Consider the following 18813-nt stretch of genomic DNA (forward strand, 5'->3'; position numbering starts at 1 on the left):
CCATGTTGGTACCAGTATATTAGATGTGGGTGAGGTAATATCTTTCATTGCACCAACTTCCGTTGGTGAAAGAGACAAGCCTTCAAACTTATGTAGACCTGAAAAAGAACTGTGTGTAACCTCAAAAGCTTGTCTCTTTCACCAACAGAAGTTGGTCCAATATTGTATTATCTCATCCACTTTGTCTCTCTCGCATTTTTTAGCTTTTTATACTGAAATGACTATATAGTGATGAATGTTTATGAAAAATGCATGTCCATAAGATTCCTCGGGTTATATCTGTGACCTTAGTTCTGCTAAATAATCAAGGCAAATAAAAAAAATCTAAACTGTGCAATCAATCTTCAGAGTAGATTTCATGGCAAAGAGGCTGGATGTTCCAGGAAATCAATAATAGGAATTAGTCTTCAGTGGCAAACTGACTGATTTGGGTAGAGATTATATGGTTTCCATTCTGCACTGAAGTTAGTGGAGTTACTTGAGATTTGACCCAATGTAACTGAAAATTGAATTGGGCTGTAGGTTGGTAGTGACAAGAACGTATTACCATCTGACAGCTGTTCAGTATATGTGAAATGAGCTGCAGTCTCATTCTAGTACCTAGTGGCCATCTCTTTCACTGCCATAGTTGGCACTAATTTGTACCCTTACTACAACGTCTGCAGAAAGATGAAGGATTGAATGGCCATAGAGTTAGGAACCGTCTCACCCCTAGAGGTGGTTATTCCTGGTCACCACTGAGGCAAATTGGTAGGCAGCATGGAATGCATCTACTGTGTACATGCGCTGCCTCTGCTGTAGCAGTTCTGTGGTTAAGACAGAGTATTTCACTTTTCATTGCTGTCAGTTGCCTACCAGTTTCATGACCACCACAGACATTTGAAAAAAATTAAAAAGGAAGGTTTTTTAAAGGATTATTTAATGGATTTTTTTCAATCTTCTACAACTCCCACAAGAAATCACATTTACGCTAATATCTGTAAGATCAGTCTAAGAATATTTATTAATTAGTACTGAGAAACAAAGCTTTCCTCTGTTAAAAAATAAAAATTTGTTTCCCAGTATTTTCAGACTACTTAACCAGTGTGTTTTTAATCTGCCATGTTGTCCTTGTCTTTCCCCATAAATTCCCATCCATGAACAGGGATGATGCATCTTTTAAATCCTCCTAAGACATATTCTCTGTAGAAAGATGTCTCTGGTACACACTGCTGCTTTTCCCAGGACCTGAGAGATGTGTGTGGAATCTAAAGCCAGTGGGGTTCCCCAGAGGTGCCCAGTCAAAATTGCAGGGTCTGAACCACAGGGTGCCAACTGGACACTAATTACTTGCATCTGGTGGTGTTCCAGACAGCTCCTCAGAGGGAAGGAGTGCACATTCCTGGCACCAATTGGCTAATTCAATTTACTTCAACAGCATTCGCCTCTGTCAGAATATTCATGAGCAGGAGAATGAGTACCAGTGGCACAGGCAGCCAGCAGCCACTTAGACTAGGGAAGGAGCAAGGGCGAAGGAGGAGGGGAAGAGGTGCCTGCCACAAACTCGAGAGGAGCTGATCTGGAGAAGCCTCCGTCTCCACCGGCGCTGAGCTGAGCGTTGGCAGAGGCGAGGGACGGGGGGAGAACCCCGTCGTCGCTGCAGCCCAGGTGGAAGCAAAAATCTAGCCCCGTGTGTGCGCTGGGAGCAGGAGGGGGAAGCTGTGCGCCCCCCCCCCTTTTTTTCCCCCTGAGGTGGGCTCAGGAGCGGACTTCGCTTCTCGGACTGCAGTGGCCGTGGCGGGGGGCGCTGGGATGTGAGCGGGGACCCCAGCGAGGAGGAAGGTCGCCAGGAGGCTTCCCGGGGAGCTCCTGCCACACACCGCGCAAGGTACCCGCGGGGTAACATTGGAGGCTCCCTGGCCGAGCACGGCGGGAGGCAGAGGGAAGGGGCGCGGGGCTGCAGCTGCTCTCGAGTTTGCCTGGGACTCTTGCAGGTGCGCTGGCGGCGGGGCCGCCTCCGCCCTGCCACGAGCTTCTCCCTCCAACTTCCCCGGCGGCTCGGGCCAAAGCAGGGAGCCGCCTCTGATGGGGGGACGTGTCCGACTCCCAGTCCCGCCAGCTCCAGGGCGGTCCCCTCTGCTCTCCTGCGTGCTGGGGCAGGGGTGTGGGAAGCCCCCCTAGGGAAAGGAGCCCTGTGGAGGCGGGGAGGGGGTTGCACAGAGAACTCTTCTACAGGCTGCCGCCCCATGGGGATGCCTCCAAGGATCAGACACCTGGGGGGGGGGGGGGAGTCTTGCAAGCCTGAGAGAGCGCGGGCCCCTGCAGGAGGGGGGGGGGCATGCCCAGCAGGAGGCCGAGAGTGTGGGGAGCCATGGGCTCGAGGCAAAAGAGAGGGGGGATTTTGCCCAGTGAGAGCCCTGAGCACGGGCGTTATAGGAGCAGGAGGGAGCCCTGCCCATGGGGTGGTTTGGGGGAGCTCTCTAGGGAGCAGGGCACGCGCTGTTGCCAGCAACCCCCCCCCCCCTTAGAGCCGGGGAGAATAAAGGAATCTCTGGAGCAGTGAGCAAAGTGTGCGGGAAACTCTTTCCCCCCCGTCTGATGTCACTTTTTTTCCTCCTGCGAACCAAGTTTGGTTCCTCTTCTGTGGCTCTCACTGGCCGCGTTAGCTCCTCCCGGCCGGTCCCCCCGCCGGGCAGCCGCCGACTTGGTGGGACTTCACGGGCTCTTCTGGGTGTCGATGGACCGGGGGAGGGGGGTCGAGGTAACAGAAAATAAATGTGAAAAAGATACGGAAGGAAGAGACCCAATGGCTGGGCCATAAATCAGCCAGTATATAGGGGGAGTTGATGAGAATAGATCTTTTCACCCTCCAAAAAAATACCTCCTTTGGAAGGGGGAGGGGGAACCAAGAAGGCTGATTATTGGCACCCAGCTCTGAAACCAAGGCAGCTGATGCTGAGCGAAGCCAAAGGGTGCAGTTCTTCTTAGTTTCAAAACAGCAAGACAGTCTCTGCCAAAGATTGCTGTAAACACTGAATAAAGATTTCATTGTGGGCTGGTGTGACTGGAATAATTAGGCCGTTAATTGTTCATTTTGATCCGAAGGTGCGGGAATCAGTAGTGCACAATAACCACAAAACGAGAGAAAGGGAGAGAAAATAGCAACATGCAACATTTATCACTTGCTCCGCTTCTGCAGTACTTTGAATCCCAGAGCTCAGGGGTCGTTATCTATTTAACAAAAGGGCATCTCTGTAAAACTGCAGTTTAAATATGCATTACTGCCATTTTCTCTTCTTAGTTTTTATGCTGCACACAATCGAGTGATGAGTTTTGTTTTTTTAATCCCGTTTTAGGGAAGTAAAATGTAAAGATGCCTGGAGAATGAACATCCTAACTAGACTGACTAATACCAATTAATGCATTCTACTTATGTGCACACTTTATTTCCAGCTCAACAGGGATGACCGCTAATGGTGCCAGCTTTTGTGCTGCTGTAAGGCTTTTCAAACAGGCAACTGTTTGTGTTTTTAACTTCGTAATTATGTCCAGGTTTAAAACATGTTACTCAGAGTGATTTCTCTTTCATGAAAAACTGGTGAAATAACCTCTTACTACACTGTTGCTTTTCTATGTGATGTAACAGAAAACTCCATGCTTGCTAGTGGCTAAAGGTGATTTTTAGTATACATGTACAGGCAGTAAACTGACAGTACTGATATTTACTAAAAATGGCACTTGTAAGGGAAAAGTGGTTGTAAACTATTTCATATGTAACATATAACAAGAGATACATCTACAAAAAGACAGAATAGTGATATGTCTAATCAGAGAGAATGGAAGAGCAGGGTATTAAAACAAAGTTGATGAAGTCATAATCATGTGAGCAAAATCACAGGATGATTTGAAGTCTAATGTTGTAAAGGAAACTGATTCAGCTTTGGTGTGACTCCACTGACTTCAAAGAAGTTACACCAGGTATGAATTTGGCTCACAGATTTTAATACAGATACCCTCCACTATATATTATTAAATAAAAAAAAGATTTTGGAACTGGACAATGTTTCATCAGAACCACAATTAGTATACTTTTCATCTGTATACATAAGGAAGTGAGAGCTATCAATAAGAACGGGGGAGTGAGCTTTCACTTTGCTGTGAAAAACATAGTGTTGTATTTTCTGAGTTTGCCTAAGACTTTGAGATGCACTTGTGAGATTTTTGATTTAAGGGAAGGGGAGAAAACAGGATACATGTTAAAGTGCTACAACTGTATAAGTAACTAAATAAAGTAATGTAGTCTCTATTCAAATCCTAAATTATCTGAGGAAGGACTGAGTGAGCACTGCAGTGTTTGGCCCAAAGTGGGGTGTTGGGAGGAACTCACCTGGATATTAAATGACTGCACTTAAAATGCACTTCACAAATGTTCTGATTAAGTTGTAAAAATTGCATTGCCATACTCCAATGATGGATTGAGGATAAATTCTTTATTTCTGATTTAATTGTAATCCCTGTTGTGAGGAACAGTCTTCAAGGCAATCTGCCAACCTGTTCCTTTTTACCAGAATTATCTAGAAGGGAATATTGCTAACTGTATCTGGATCAACCCACTATTAGAAACCTAAGAACATTTTACTGAAATATCCTCTGGAACTAGAAGGACAAAACGTGTAGTGAAAACTGTAAGAGACATTACTGACCTTGAGTCATTGCCAGTGATGTTTCATTAGGGAACTCTTATAAAGAATCTTAACTTTATAGTGCATCAATTAGTTAAATGCTATGTTTAATTTCAGAATAATTTCTGGAGCCAGGACTGAAGACCAGTAAAGTTTTGTCATAAGTCTAATGTTTCTTATATTTAATAAACAGAAACATATACAAAATCTATGGTTGTTAAATAAGACATGAAAAACATGCCTCAAGAGCCATGATGATCATGGGGAAATCATGTATGGTTACAATATGCATACCATCTATACATAGAGGTTTATACAATTTTATGTATTGAAATCATTAGTCATTGTTTTGTAGTAAAATGCTGACTAATATCTTGTAAATACGCTATTTGAAATTCACAGTACATCTTCATAATAAAATTGCATTGTCACAGACATAATTGTTATTCATAACAAGTAGTCTCACAAACAGATTTCATCCCTGTAAGTACTGAGTCTGTCAGACCAATTATGACTAAATTACTGCATGTCCTCTATTGTATAAACTAATTAAAGGGTAATTAATAAAATGATGATTTCATTCCATGGCAATGACTACATCTGGTTGTCATAGCAGAGAGTGTTTGACATATGGTTGAATGGTCAGACATTACATCGTATGATAGCAACATTTGTGCAGAACACCTGGCAAGACAGCAGAATTTTAACCCTTAAGGCTTTAATTTCAAGACTCAGTGCCAAGGTGTTATTGAATTTGTTTACTCATACTCTTCACCTAATCTTCGTAGGCCTAATATAAGATAATTTAGCCCTTCCGCAAAACTTAAATGAGCTAACCTCATGAGGGACTTAAGTTGGAACTGAAAGATAAAATACTACAGATTTACTTACTTAGTGAAATGAATTAGATGATGTTAGTTCATTTTCTAGTGGCCAGTACATGTTAATACTGTACACTGGCAAAGAAAAGCCATGATGGAATTAGCATTGAGACTAAAATATCTCTTTTCCTCCTCCCCTTCCATCACCTCTGCCATACAGTTGTATAGCAAGCTGAGGTTGTGGTCACATTGGCATGGAGAAATCTGCATTGCAGCCTTCTCAGACTGTACCTTGCATCTATAGTTATACCAAAATTTCAGTTCCCCAAACTCCTAGTACAAATAGTATCGGTAAAATTCACACACAATTTAAAATGTTCTTTTAGTAAAATAACAAATAATATAAATAAATGTCAAGTAGCAGGGGGTAGCCGTGTTAGTCTGTATCTACAAAAACAACACGGAGTCTGGTGGCACCTTAAAGACTAACAGATTTATTTGGGCATAAGCTTTCGTGGGTAAAAACCTCACTTTGCATCCGACGAAGTGAGGTTTTTACCCACGAAAGCTTATGCCCAAATAAATCTGTCTTTAAGGTGCCAACAGACTCCTTGTTATAAATAAATGTGTGTGTGTGTGTATACATGATATACAAGATAGCGATATACATACTCTGAAAGATCAGTGGTTGAGATTTGCAAAGCAATCTAGGGGTTTTATACATACCTTTAATGTGTCTAAATCCCCTAACCTGCTTTGAAAAATCTCAGCCACTGATTTTTCAGGGTAGGGTTATTTGTGTGCACATGTGTGTCTTTTGAAAGTGCAAACCACAAGTAGTCATGGTTCTGACTGAGTATAGCAAAACCAGAGAGAAGGAGTAATGAAGCAACAAATTAACATTTTCATTTATAAATGACACAAAAATAGTTATTTTTTTCAGATAAAGCTAAGTAAAAGGGCGTATGAAACTGAATGATCTCATTAGTGTCTTCCTTATTTCATGCACACCATCATGAATGAACAGTTTCTTCACTGAGTAGTCATGATTACTCATCACCTCCCATGGTCAGGTGCAGAGTTTGGCCAATGATGCGTATAAAGCACTATTTGTCTGTTTCTCTGAGAGTCTGAGTCCTATTTCTTGAGATTTTCCAGTTAGACTGATCTAGCTCATTTTCATTCTAACCATGTAACTCATTAACACCTGGAAAATCTTTTTATAGCATCTAACTGCATCACATGCATTGTCCGACACATGTACTCTTAATAGGGCTTTCACTGTGGCATTGTCAAAGAACCCTTATGTCACAGCTGGGAACATGAATCTGTCATGTCAGCACTGTACCTTGTTTTAGAAAGCGATAGTGTATGAATGTATTTTATGAAAAGAAGTTAAATGTGCTCATGTACTGATCATTAGCAAGCAAAAAATTGAAGCTTATTTTTCTATATAAAGATTAAAACTAGTATTAGCAGAGTGCGTTGTACACTAACACTACTGCTTCTAAGGCATTGTATTTAAGTAAAAGCAAGACATGAAGCAAGCCAGTCATGTCTTAGTATTTTATTGGAGCGATGTGACTAGTTAAGGATATATCATCATTTACATTTCTTTTTAAAAAATGCCAGAGGTCTATAACTCAGCTGTGATAACTGATCTGAGGCCAAAAGTTGATATGAAATTCCTTAGTTTGGGAGTACTTATCTTTTAAGCAAATTTAATGTAAGTAATTTGGCAATTTTAAAAGATGAGTAGAAGGAAATTATCTCTAATTTTACATGCTATTTTTTGTTTGCACCTACAAAATAATTGCAAAAGCAATTGAACAAGAATATTTTGTAGGTTATGAATCATACTATGTTGGGTGTTTTGTTTTGTTGTTGTTTTTTTTAAATTAAAGCAATAGAGGTATACATTTGTAAAAATGTCTTCAACACTGAGACAAGACCTACTTTTGGATAAGGATTAATATATATATATACACGTGCATTTTCACTTGTGAATTAATCACTGTTTTAAAATTCACCATTTCTTGTTGACACTATAGAGCATGTCAATATGGTAATCCTCAGGTAGAGCTCACTAAGTACACATTGATATGATAGACCATAAGTACTGTGAAAGAAGAAATACAGTTTCTCATGTCAATGATCTGTCAATGATCTGTGGATAAAAGGAGCATTTCATACATTTCCAATATGATAGTTCACACACTGCACCCATTAAAGGGACTTCAAGTGTTTTGAAATAAAGTTACACTGTCAAATGCCCTTTTATAGGTTTAAAATATTTTCTCCATTGTTTTCAGTACTTTCTCAGAACCTTGAAAATGAAGGACCCAATCCTGTAGCCGTGAGGCAGTCAAAGCTCCCACTGACATCAGTGAAAACATTCCAGTTTAAAGCAACAAGTTAGGCTCTGAATTTTCTTCTCTTTTGATTCTTTCCTTTTGCCATTGGTCACTATTTCTAGGGGGGTTCTGTTTTTTCTAGTAGTATTTGAAGTCCCAAAAATATTTTTTGTTTGTCTCCTTGTTTATTCACACACACACACCATCATCATCAGAAGTCTAGGGATAGCGTTTGTTAGATAATTGCTGCTGTGGGGCCAGTAGAGGGCACAGAGAACTTTGTTTTTGAGTAGGTCCTTTGTGTAAACCGTTTTTTTTTTTCTTTTTTTTAATTACATGGTGAAGTGTGTTAAACAGAATTTGTTAGGGGCCTTATTCATGTTGGTGAGCTCTGTTACAGCTAGCCAGTGGGCCTGTTATAGTAAGTGCTCACCAACATGAATAAATTTGCACAATCAAGTCCTAAGAATCCTAAAGATACAATCCATGAGATTCTAGCAGTTCTAAAGTAGGTAGCTCTTTGGGACCAAATTATTCAACGTGGTTTCTTTAAATCTACTACAGCAGCAATTCAGAGGTAAAAATGAAACTATATAATTAACCTCTCCTGTATGCCTAGGTATTTTAGAACTTGTGGCATATAGTGGATTCCTGAAACATGTAACTTGGATGCAATGGGGCATGTTAAAGATAGATTGAAAGGCTTACCTATAAATGTTCTTGCTTGTGTAGTTTTGATTCAGAATTGCAGTCATGATATAATATAAATTAAAATCGCAGTAGTAGAACACCATTTGGCAAATCTTATAAAATTGGTATAAAGACACCTCACTAGGTGGTGGTGGTTATTTACTGAGTGCCTTCTGTGTGCTTAGCACTATACAAATATAAAACAAGACATAGGATACATTTTTTCAAAAGCACTTAATTGACTTAGGAGCCTGCATTCAAGACGTCCAATGTGTGTTGGACACTGAAGAACCTGTTTTCTTTTCAAAATGGGAGGCTCCTAAGCCTCTTGGGCACTTTTTTGAAAATTTTACCCCTAGTCCTTGCGCCATAGAGCTTACATTCTAAATAAGATGTAGATAACACCAATGTAATGGGCTAATATTTCAAAGCCTTGTGGGAGAAGAGGGTTTTTAAGGAAGTAATTGAAGAAATGGGAAAGATCCATGCGTGGAAAGGGCATGGAGATGGGTATGGGAAAAGAATGTATAAGGTCCTAGACAGGGTAGTGTGGGAGGAATGTAAGTAGTGTGGGGGAGAGAGAATAGAAGGAAGCAGAAGTAGACAAAATGGAATGAAGTAGGGCCTTGAAGGTGAAATATGAAGCTCAATCTTTATGCAGAAAACAAGAGGGGAGACCTGTCAAATGACTCCCAGGTTGCTGGAGCAAGATACATTTATCAAAACTACTTTGTATGTACTGGATCAAAGAACTGCAGAGAAGAGGAGGTTGCTATAGTAAAAGAGAGATGATAAATGTGATAATCCTCAGGGGTGAAGAGAGAAGGATAGACTGCAGAGGTGGAAGGGAGAGAATTTGGTGAAAGCATGGGCTGGAGATATGTAGAAATAGGAGACAAATGTCAATTAGGTTGTGACATAATATGAAGCTAGGTGAAACAGTTTAAGGTTATAGATGAAGATTCAAACTAGTCTGGTGTTGTCTAGATTTTTATGAGAGCTCTTTGGGGCATGTACAGTTTAAGAGATTAAAGGGTTTTATAAAATGGTAAATTAAATTTTTCCATGTTGAGTTTGAGGCAAAAGTTCATTTAGGAGGAGATGTGAGAGAGGCAGCTAGAGATATGATAGTGCTATGGGTAGAGATTGGGGGCATAGAGATCAAATTTGGAGTCCTCCATATAGAGATGATAGCCTGAACCATCTCTCGTATATAGCTCAGGTCTCACACAGGGCCAAATTCTGTTCACTCAGACTTGTGTAAATCCAGAGTAACGTCTCTGAACTCAATGGAAGTGCACCAGATTTACCTTGTTGTAACTGAGAGCACAATTTGTCCTGAGAAGTCCATCGGAATCTTTAGAAACATTAGTTATGTAAACTTTATATGAGATGTGTGTGTGCATCTTATGTTATAGAATAAGGAACTAGGCCAGGGGTCGCAACGTTTGGCACGCGGCTCGCCAGGGTAAGCACCCTGGTGGGCCGGGCCAGTTTATTTACCTGCTGACGCAGCAGGTTCAGCCGATCGTGGCCCCCACTGTCCGCAGTTCGCCGTCCCGGGCCAATGGGGGCGGTGGGAAGCTGCGGCCAGCACATCCTTCGCCCGCACCGCTTCTCGCCACCCCCATTGGCCCGGGACGGCGAACCGCGGCCAGTGGAGGCCGCGATCGGCCGAACCTGCCGCGTCAGCAGGTAAATAAACTGGCCCGGCCCGCCAGGGTGCTTACCCTGGCGAGTCGCATGCCAAACGTTGCCGATCCCTGAAATAGACACTCAAGTTCAAATATCTTGGAAAGGGTGATGACATATCAAAGTTTCAAAGAAAAAAAATTGATTAGCTCTATATTATTGAGCTGTCAGCTCCTGCCTCTGGTCTGCCTATGAAGCCAGCCTTCATTGTCTGTTAATCCATTTTTCCCTTAAACTCCTGCAGGCTTTGTGCCATGCTGCCCAGTATACATGGAAGGATCTCCTCTTAGGACTCACCTCTACTGTGATGCCAATGAAACACTTGACAATAGCTAGACAATGTGTATATTGAGACTAATGCTTATTGGTGTCAAAATAATTATTTTCTCTTCTCCCCATCTTCACCCAGTTCATTTTGTTTCTCATTAGATGCTAAGATTGTAAGACCTTTGGGGGAGAGACTGCCTTTTTATTACATGAGTAGAGCAAAGGGTTCTTGATTCCTGACTGGGCACTCTAGGTGCTACTGTAGTATAGTTAAATATGAAAATGTAGTAAAGAAATTGATTTTTTATTAAAAATCTATAAACCTTGAAGCCGCATTTTGATCAAAATCTGTTGCTAATTTATTCCACTGATAATGCATGTTCATATCAAATGTAACTGAAAATATAGGTTTAATGGTTTCTTCACATATCAAGTTAATGAAACTTGTAAATTTGTCTTAAATCACCATTTAAAATATTTTTGTGGTTCTATTTCTTTTGTAAGTTATTAATATTCTTCAGTTTTAATATCTTGGCAGTGGACAGTGTTTGTTATCTAATATGATTGCACTTACCAGCAATTTTTTAGAATATTATGTGATGCCCAAGTGTTTAAAAATATGGTCATATCAAAATGTGTATTTAAACTATTAAATCTCTTAACAGACAATAATACCATAGGCCTCCTGATGATGTTGAGGCCCTATCCTGTTCTCACTGACTTCAGGTATACAGCTGAGATTTTTAAAGCCACCTGTGGGATTTAGACACTCAATTCCTATTCATTTTAATGGTCATTGGGCATCCAACCCTCTTGTGCAACTTTAAAATCTTAATATAGTTTTGTACAAGATTGTCTTCAAAGAGGTAGTGGTCCAAAATTATTTTTATTCTTCTGCAATTTATTTGAATTGAATAAGCAAATTCTAAATGTCAAAGCATATTTGACTTCCATGGCTGCAATTATTGAATCCAACAGCCATTATGTTTATAATCATGTTGAAAGTTTAAGACCATAATGCTTTGTTTAGCATCCTTGGAAATGATCAGGACTGAACAGGAGTGGGGCAAAGCACTTATCTGACTTAAAACAGCATCCTCATTGCATGGTAATTGTATTGCTGAAAGACCTTCTGCATTGCAAGGCTTCGGGAGTGCTGGGAGAGAGTCATTTTTTTCAGATGTCAATCATTGATGTCTTCTGTGACTAGAAATAGTTTGGTGTTGTATTTTCACAGCCTGCCTAGACACATGTCTGAAATCCACTGCCTTACTCATAATTTACTCATCAGGGTACCATTTCACAATGTTAAATTGTTACTTTAAGAATATTAACATGACTTAGTGAAACAGAATACAGATAAAAGCAATAATATTTAATTCAATCTTTTTTCATTTGCTTTATTGCATTATAGAGGGACCACTTGGAAATAGCCTCCCTGCAACATAATTCCATAGCTAATATTAACTTCAGTAATACTAATATAGTTCTGACCAGTAACTCAAATGTTCCTTTAATGAGGATGATATCAAAGGTACTAACAATCTCAATGAGACTAAGAAATATAAGATAATAATCAAGCTACTCATTTAGAATTTTCAGCCAGAAAATCTGTTCCACATGACTGAAATAAAGGAGAAGTTTTCTATTGAAGACTCAACACTGTCCGAAATGAACATTTAGGGCAAGGTTAACAATAGTAAAATTCAAAAGTTCCAGCCATATTTACCAATAAACTATTTATGGAGGGAACACAAGCAAACTGTTAGAAAAAATTCAGATTGCAGCTTCTGACAAGTATACTTTATTTATGACTGCACATTGGAATTTTTTGAAGTAACACTTAAAAGATATAAAAATGTGGCAAAACATCATGCACCAAACATTTCCAGTGGAGTGTGCCATTGTCATATATCACGTATGAAACTCTGGTAAAGGGGTAGCTTCAGGATTCAAAATTAGTGGTGTCAGGATTCTTGTTTCCCAAATCTATGGAGCTAGGAGAATCTTGGAGATGACATTATAAACAATATTGTGTGTGTGTGTGTGTGTGTGTGTAAATATAATCAGGCCAAGGGGAAAGATTAGTGTTAGCCTATGGTGGACCTTGTGTATACTGTGGTGTGTAAAATAAGGTTATTAATATAGCTAGACTAGAGTTTTTGTTTTTTTCATGAGTAAGTAAGAGTAAGGTCAAGTGCATGGACCACGTTCTGTGATTGCTCTGCACAGCCATTGAAGCCAATGGGAGTTTTGTTTAAAAACTGATGGTAGCATATTGCCAGAAAGTGAAATCCCAGAATGATTCTAGGTCAGGGATCGGCAACGTTTGGCACACGGCTCGCCAGGGTAAGCACCCTGGCGGGCCGGGCCGGTTTATTTACCTGCTCATGCAGCAGGTTCAGCCGATCGCGGCCCCCACTGGCCGCGGTTCGCCGTCCCGGGCCAATGGGGGTGGCGAGAAGCGGCGCGGGCGAGGGATGTGCTGGCCACAGCTTCCCGTCGCCCCCATTGGCCTGGGACAGCGAACCGCGGCCAGTGGGGGCCACGATCGGCCGAACTTGCCGCGTCAACAGGTAAATAAACTGGCCCGGCCCGCCAGGGTGCTTACCCTGGCGAGCCGCATGCCAAACGTTGCCGACCCCTGTTCTAGGTTTTCATCCATATTAAGGATGGGTCCAAGCTGCAGAGTTTGGATCTGGATCTGAATTTCCTGAAAGTTGTTGACTTGTTTGTGTCTTTAATCCACACATAGATTTGAGTGCTGAGATATATCGTGGTTTTAGGCTTCTAGGATAGAAATAGTCAATTAAGGGAGAACTTTTATTATTATTTGTTTTACAGTAGTGCCTAGGAGTGCCAGCTGAGATCAGACCCCCGTTGTGCTAGGCACTGTATAAATTCATAATAAGAAATAGCTCTGGCCCAAGGAACTCATCATTGAAATACTAGAGCTGGCTGGAGGATGACAAATGTGTTTTGCAACATTTAAGGTTTCAACCTTTTTCATTCCGTACTGGAATAAAAACAAAAACTTTTGAACATTTTTGCAAAACAGAATTGTCATAATGTCCATTTTTCTATTTGAAAAAATGAGGATTCCTTTTCGTGTCTCTTTCTTTGGAAGTGAAGGAGAGTCCACCCCGGGCCACAGAAACATTCCTCTCAACAATTTAATCAAAGTGGATATATCTACGTTAAAAGCTTTGTCTTCAAAACAGCATACTTTGGGGAAAAAAAAGTCAAAAATGTTCCAACCAGCTCCACTAAATATGCAAGATTGACTAAAGGTAGTAAGGGAAACACAGGCACAGAGAGATGAAGTGACTTGCCCAGGATTATGCCAGAAATACAACCATATCTCCTGCTTCCCAGTTCAGTGCCATATCATCAACTGTGCTGTCTCCCATATTTTAACCTATACTAGAATCTCTAGAGAATTGCAGGGGCGGCGGGGGGGGGGGGGGGAAACCTTGGAACATTTTTTTATAAAATTCTTTAAGAGCATTATACTCTAAAAGTTTTCAAACAGTGCCAGGTGACAATGACAAACCTGCCACAGTCCCTTCCATGAGTCTTGATAAAGGGAGTCTCTGATATCCCAATCTTTGCTACATCTGAGAATCAGCTTCATGGTTTTCTGAGTTGAGAAATAGGTTGTGGTTGGAAAATTGCCCTTACGTGAGGGATAATTGCATGCCAAGTCTTCAGAAATCTTAGGTCAGTTCCTGTTTAAAAGTTGTGAGTTTATGCTTCAGAACGGCAAAAAAAAAAAAAAATCAATACCAAAACCCCCCCACAACTGTTGGGTTTGAAAAAAAGCAAAGTTTGATTTTTACCACTTAATATACTGTCAAGTGTTACTTCAATAACCTTTTAAAGACATTCTAGTACAAAGCAGAGGGATACCTTCATCCTTGAAATGCTATGGTATAAAATAGTCTAGACAATTGACTGTACTGTGTTTATATGGATTTTGTAAAATATTGCCTTTTCAATGCCAATGTCTCAGCAATAGAAAATAATTATTGCAGCCAAATTCTCCTCTGGATACATACATACAACCCCCATTTACCTCAGTACAACAGTGAAAGAATATGACTTAATCGGGGATAGATTTTGCTCCACGGGTCTTCCTCTCTTTATTATACCCTTTCCATTTTATGGATACAGGATTTGCTATCTCAGGACATACCAGTGATCCATTTAGGCTGCCATCATTGTCTCTGAAAATGATCAGTTTCTGACATTTGAAAGGAACATGTAAAAGCCCCACATTACACAACAGTTTGCTACACTTTTCTGCTCTCAATACACTACCGCAACCTCATTGATTTCAATGGGATTAGGCTAGTGTAACTAACAGCACAGATGAAGAAAGGGCCTTTAATTTTAATCCTTATAAAAGGGAACTCTGGGATGAGCTCAGGAAGGCAGGACAATCCATGACATGGTAGAAAAGGTGGAAAGTAACCCTGAAAAAAAAAAAACTTCCTCCTGGGTACACAAAAGAATCACTCATTTCTAGTTAAATGTATTCTTCCCCTGGAGTTAGGGGGCAGGCATTTCAGAATTTTGTAGTCCTTAGGATAATTAAAATGGGATCCCCAAGAGTTTGGATTATAGGTCCCTTCTTGTCCTACTCATAGATTGTAAGCTTTTCGGGATGGGGTCATCTATGAGCCTCTAGCTATTATCTTTGGAAAGTCATGGGAGACGGGAGAGATTCCAGAAGACTGGAAAAGGGCAAATATAGTGCCCATCTATAAAAAGGGAAATAAAAACAACCCAGGTAACTACAGACCAGTTAGTTTAACTTCTGTGCCAGGGAAGATAATGGAGCAAGTAATTAAGGAAATCATCTGCAAACACTTGGAAGGTGGTAAGGTGATAGGGAACAGCCAGCATGGATTTGTGAAGAACAAATCATGTCAAACCAATCTGATAGCTTTCTTTGATAGAATAACGAGCCTTGTGGATAAGGGTGAAGCGGTGGATGTGGTATACCTAGACTTTAGTAAGGCATTTGATATGGTCTCGCATGATATTCTTATCGATAAACTAGGCAAATACAAATTAGATGGGGCTACTATAAGGTGGGTGCATAACTGGCTGGATAACCGTACTCAGAGAGTTGTTATTAATGGTTCCCAATCCTGCTGGAAAGGCGTAACGAGTGGGGTTCCGCAGGGGTCTGTTTTGGGACCGGCTCTGTTCAATATCTTCATCAACGACTTAGATATTGGCATAGAAAGTACGCTTATTAAGTTTGCGGATGATACCAAACTGGGAGGGATTGCAACTACTTTGGAGGACAGGGTCATAATTCAAAATGATCTGGACAAATTGGAGAAATGGTCTGAGTTAAACAGGATGAAGTTTAACAAAGACAAATGCAAAGTGCTCCACTTAGGAAGGAAAAATCAATTTCACACATACAGAATGGGAAAAGACTGTCTAGGAAGGAGTACGGCAGAAAGGGATCTAGGGGTTATAGTGGACCACAAGCTAAATATGAGTCAACAGTGTGATGCTGTTGCAAAAAAAGCAAACATGATTCTGGGATGCATTAACAGGTGTGTTGTGAGCAAGACACGAGAAGTCATTCTTCCGCTCTACTCTGCTCTGGTTAGGCCTCAGCTGGAGTATTGTGTCCAGTTCTGGGCGCCGCATTTTAAAAAAGATGTGGAGAAATTGGAAAGGGTCCAAAGAAGAGCAACAAGAATGATTAAAGGTCTTGAGAACATGACCTATGAAGGAAGGCTGAAAGAACTGGGTTTGTTTAGTTTGGAGAAGAGAAGACTGAGAGGGGACATGATAGCAGTTTTCAGGTATCTAAAAGGGTGTCATGAGGAGGAGGGAGAGAACTTGTTCACCTTAGCCTCTAAGGATAGAACCAGAAACAATGGGTTTAAACTGCAGCAAGGGAGGTCTAGGTTGGACATTAGGAAAAAGTTCCTAACTGTCAGGGTGGTTAAACACTGGAACAAATTGCCTAGGGAGGTTGTGGAATCTCCGTCTCTGGAGATATTTAAGAGTAGGTTAGATAAATGTCTATCAGGGATGGTCTAGACAGTATTTGGTCCTGCCATGCGGGCAGGGGACTGGACTCGATGACCTCTCGAGGTCCCTTCCAGTCCTATAATCTATGATTCTATGATTCTATGACTCTTATATATTAGGGTTGCTTTGCTCTGCTAAGGCAAGATTGTTCCTTACATTATAGTTCTTGTTTTTTCCACATACTCAGTTCTTTTCATAGTCTTCTGCCTTCCATGCTATAAGTAATTGTTTTCTTTCATTTCTTGATAATGAACTCTAATGGGCCTGCTATTATGCATGTTTTGAGCCTGGGAAGCTTGTCCACAATATTACACTATAAAAGTGCTACTCAATGCAATTTGCAAGAGGACAAAGCTATAAGGATAGTAAAGTGGAATTGCATTCACCCTTCTCCATGTAATTTATTTCCCACTTTTTACTGGATATGTTATGGTTTAAATGCTGCCCAAAGGACTTGACACCTGTGCAATACATGTGTCCTGTTCTGTGGGTTAAACCTTCAAGGTGATGTTCGTTTTGCCCCTTTCCACTAGCTGTCTGGAGAGAATTTAAAGATAACATGACATTTTTTAAAAAAGAATTATGAGGATGATGCCAGTGACCTGGCCAGTCTTTTCCCTCTGAATAGAATAGGTTTACTCTATACTATGATAATATGTAACATAATCTGGGATGATACACACTTTAAAATGTTCATAAATAAACTGCTCCAAAGCTGCATTTGTGCTATGTGCTCAATTGATACCATGTGTGCACTGAAAGTATCTAATACAGCTCACAATTATAACCAGTAAAGTGATGCGGGTTATTTTGCTCACAGCAGGAGTCAGAGCATTCTTGGGGGCCAGGCTGAGACTATGAAAGAAACTCCCACAGGAACCAATGACCATCACAGTCCTTACCACCTTCCTCTTCTTTAGTTTTGACCTGCCTTCTCTAGCATAAACACATAGTAGCATATACATTTGAAAAAAAATCCTGCTGCAACAAAACACCACATTCTACAGCCAGTTGTCCCCCAGGAAGAGGATGCAAGAGACAGAGAATGAATGAATGAATGAACCACTCCCAATGCATGTTAGTTGCATAATGCTTTACTGGAAGGCACTTGGATACTACCATGATGAGGAGAGTATAAGAACCTTTGTAGAACAAAATAGTCTCTCTCTCACCTTCTCACCAGTCTGAGGCGAGGAGCTTGCGTACCAGTGAAAGCAATCTACACCAGTGAATAGCACTGTGACAGATATGACAATATCCTGGCCAAACCTTGTTGAATTAAGTTTAAGTATTTCAGGAGATCATTGTATTAAAAATGCAAATGTTTGTGTCCCGTTGAAGGATTGTATGTAGTCCCATGGGGAAGAGGGACCACAGGCCTCTTGGAACTAAGAACACTGGGAGATGTGTGGGGGAGCGGGAAGGGGAGGCAAATTTACTCATGTTGTAACATCTCCAGAGAGCTACTCCCACCTGTGGAAAGGCTCTCATATGCTGGTTCAAACTGTATTCTCCAAGGACCAATAGTCAAAGCATTTTGCTTAAATAGCCTGAGTGAAAACAGACTCAGGGCTTTCTTTCTGACCCAGCAAATGAACAGGACCTCTGGGCCAAGGGCAGGCAGCTCTTAGGGAAGGGTTGGAAGGTCTTTGTCCTGCTGAGGCCCACTTGAGTGCTTGTTCTGAGCTGAAGATGTGATGAACTCGTGACTACGGGAAAAAACCCTGTGTGAGGTTTGAAGGGGTAATCATCAACCAGAGCTCTTGTTGGAGTGATCTCTGGTAAGCTTCTTAGGGGAGTGTAGGTTCTTTTATTGTTTTCTCTGTAATGCTTTTACCTAAAGAATACATGCTCTTGCTTAGAAGGAGCAGCGTGTTAACTTATAACTGTGGCAATTATACTGTGTACCATCTGTGAGGAGAAAAGTGTAGCAGGCCTGCTTAGGTAGTCTCTCTTTTGCTGGGTGTATCACAGTATAGTCAGGGAATTGAGCAACCTGGAAATACCCTGGTATGAAAGGAGAAAGATGCATCTCTGTCTAAGAAAGGCAACAGCTGGAGAGCCGGAAACCTAGAGTGGGAGCTCTTGCTGGACCATAGAGGGAGAATATATGTGCAATTGCCCTGAATTGTGACGAGTGCATAGTACGTACCCCTTCGGCGCACTAACCACTTCTGGTACCACCCCACCGGTGGTGCAGCTCCATACCATCCACTGCATAGGGCACTACATGGGTGAAATCCATGCTTTGGGAATATAAATGGT

The 18813-nt window shown here is 41.0% G+C and overlaps 1 protein-coding gene across 3 annotated transcripts in view; it reads left to right on the forward strand.

Moving 5' to 3' along the window:
* Window positions 1-1327: 1327 nt before the first annotated feature.
* Window positions 1328-18813, forward strand: part of CDH20 (cadherin 20) — a 158600-nt gene continuing 141114 nt past the window's right edge. The window contains exon 1 of one of the 3 annotated variants that reach the window (XM_005300872.4): window positions 1328-1867. The gene's annotated coding sequence lies outside the window, so the exon portion shown is untranslated. The remainder of the gene's footprint in view (window positions 1868-18813) is intronic. The other 2 variants (XM_065584821.1, XM_065584823.1) reach the window with 2 other exon arrangements.

This window comes from Chrysemys picta, chromosome 2 (genome assembly GCF_011386835.1).
Source record: "Chrysemys picta bellii isolate R12L10 chromosome 2, ASM1138683v2, whole genome shotgun sequence".
NCBI classification, from domain to species: Eukaryota; Metazoa; Chordata; order Testudines; family Emydidae; genus Chrysemys; species Chrysemys picta.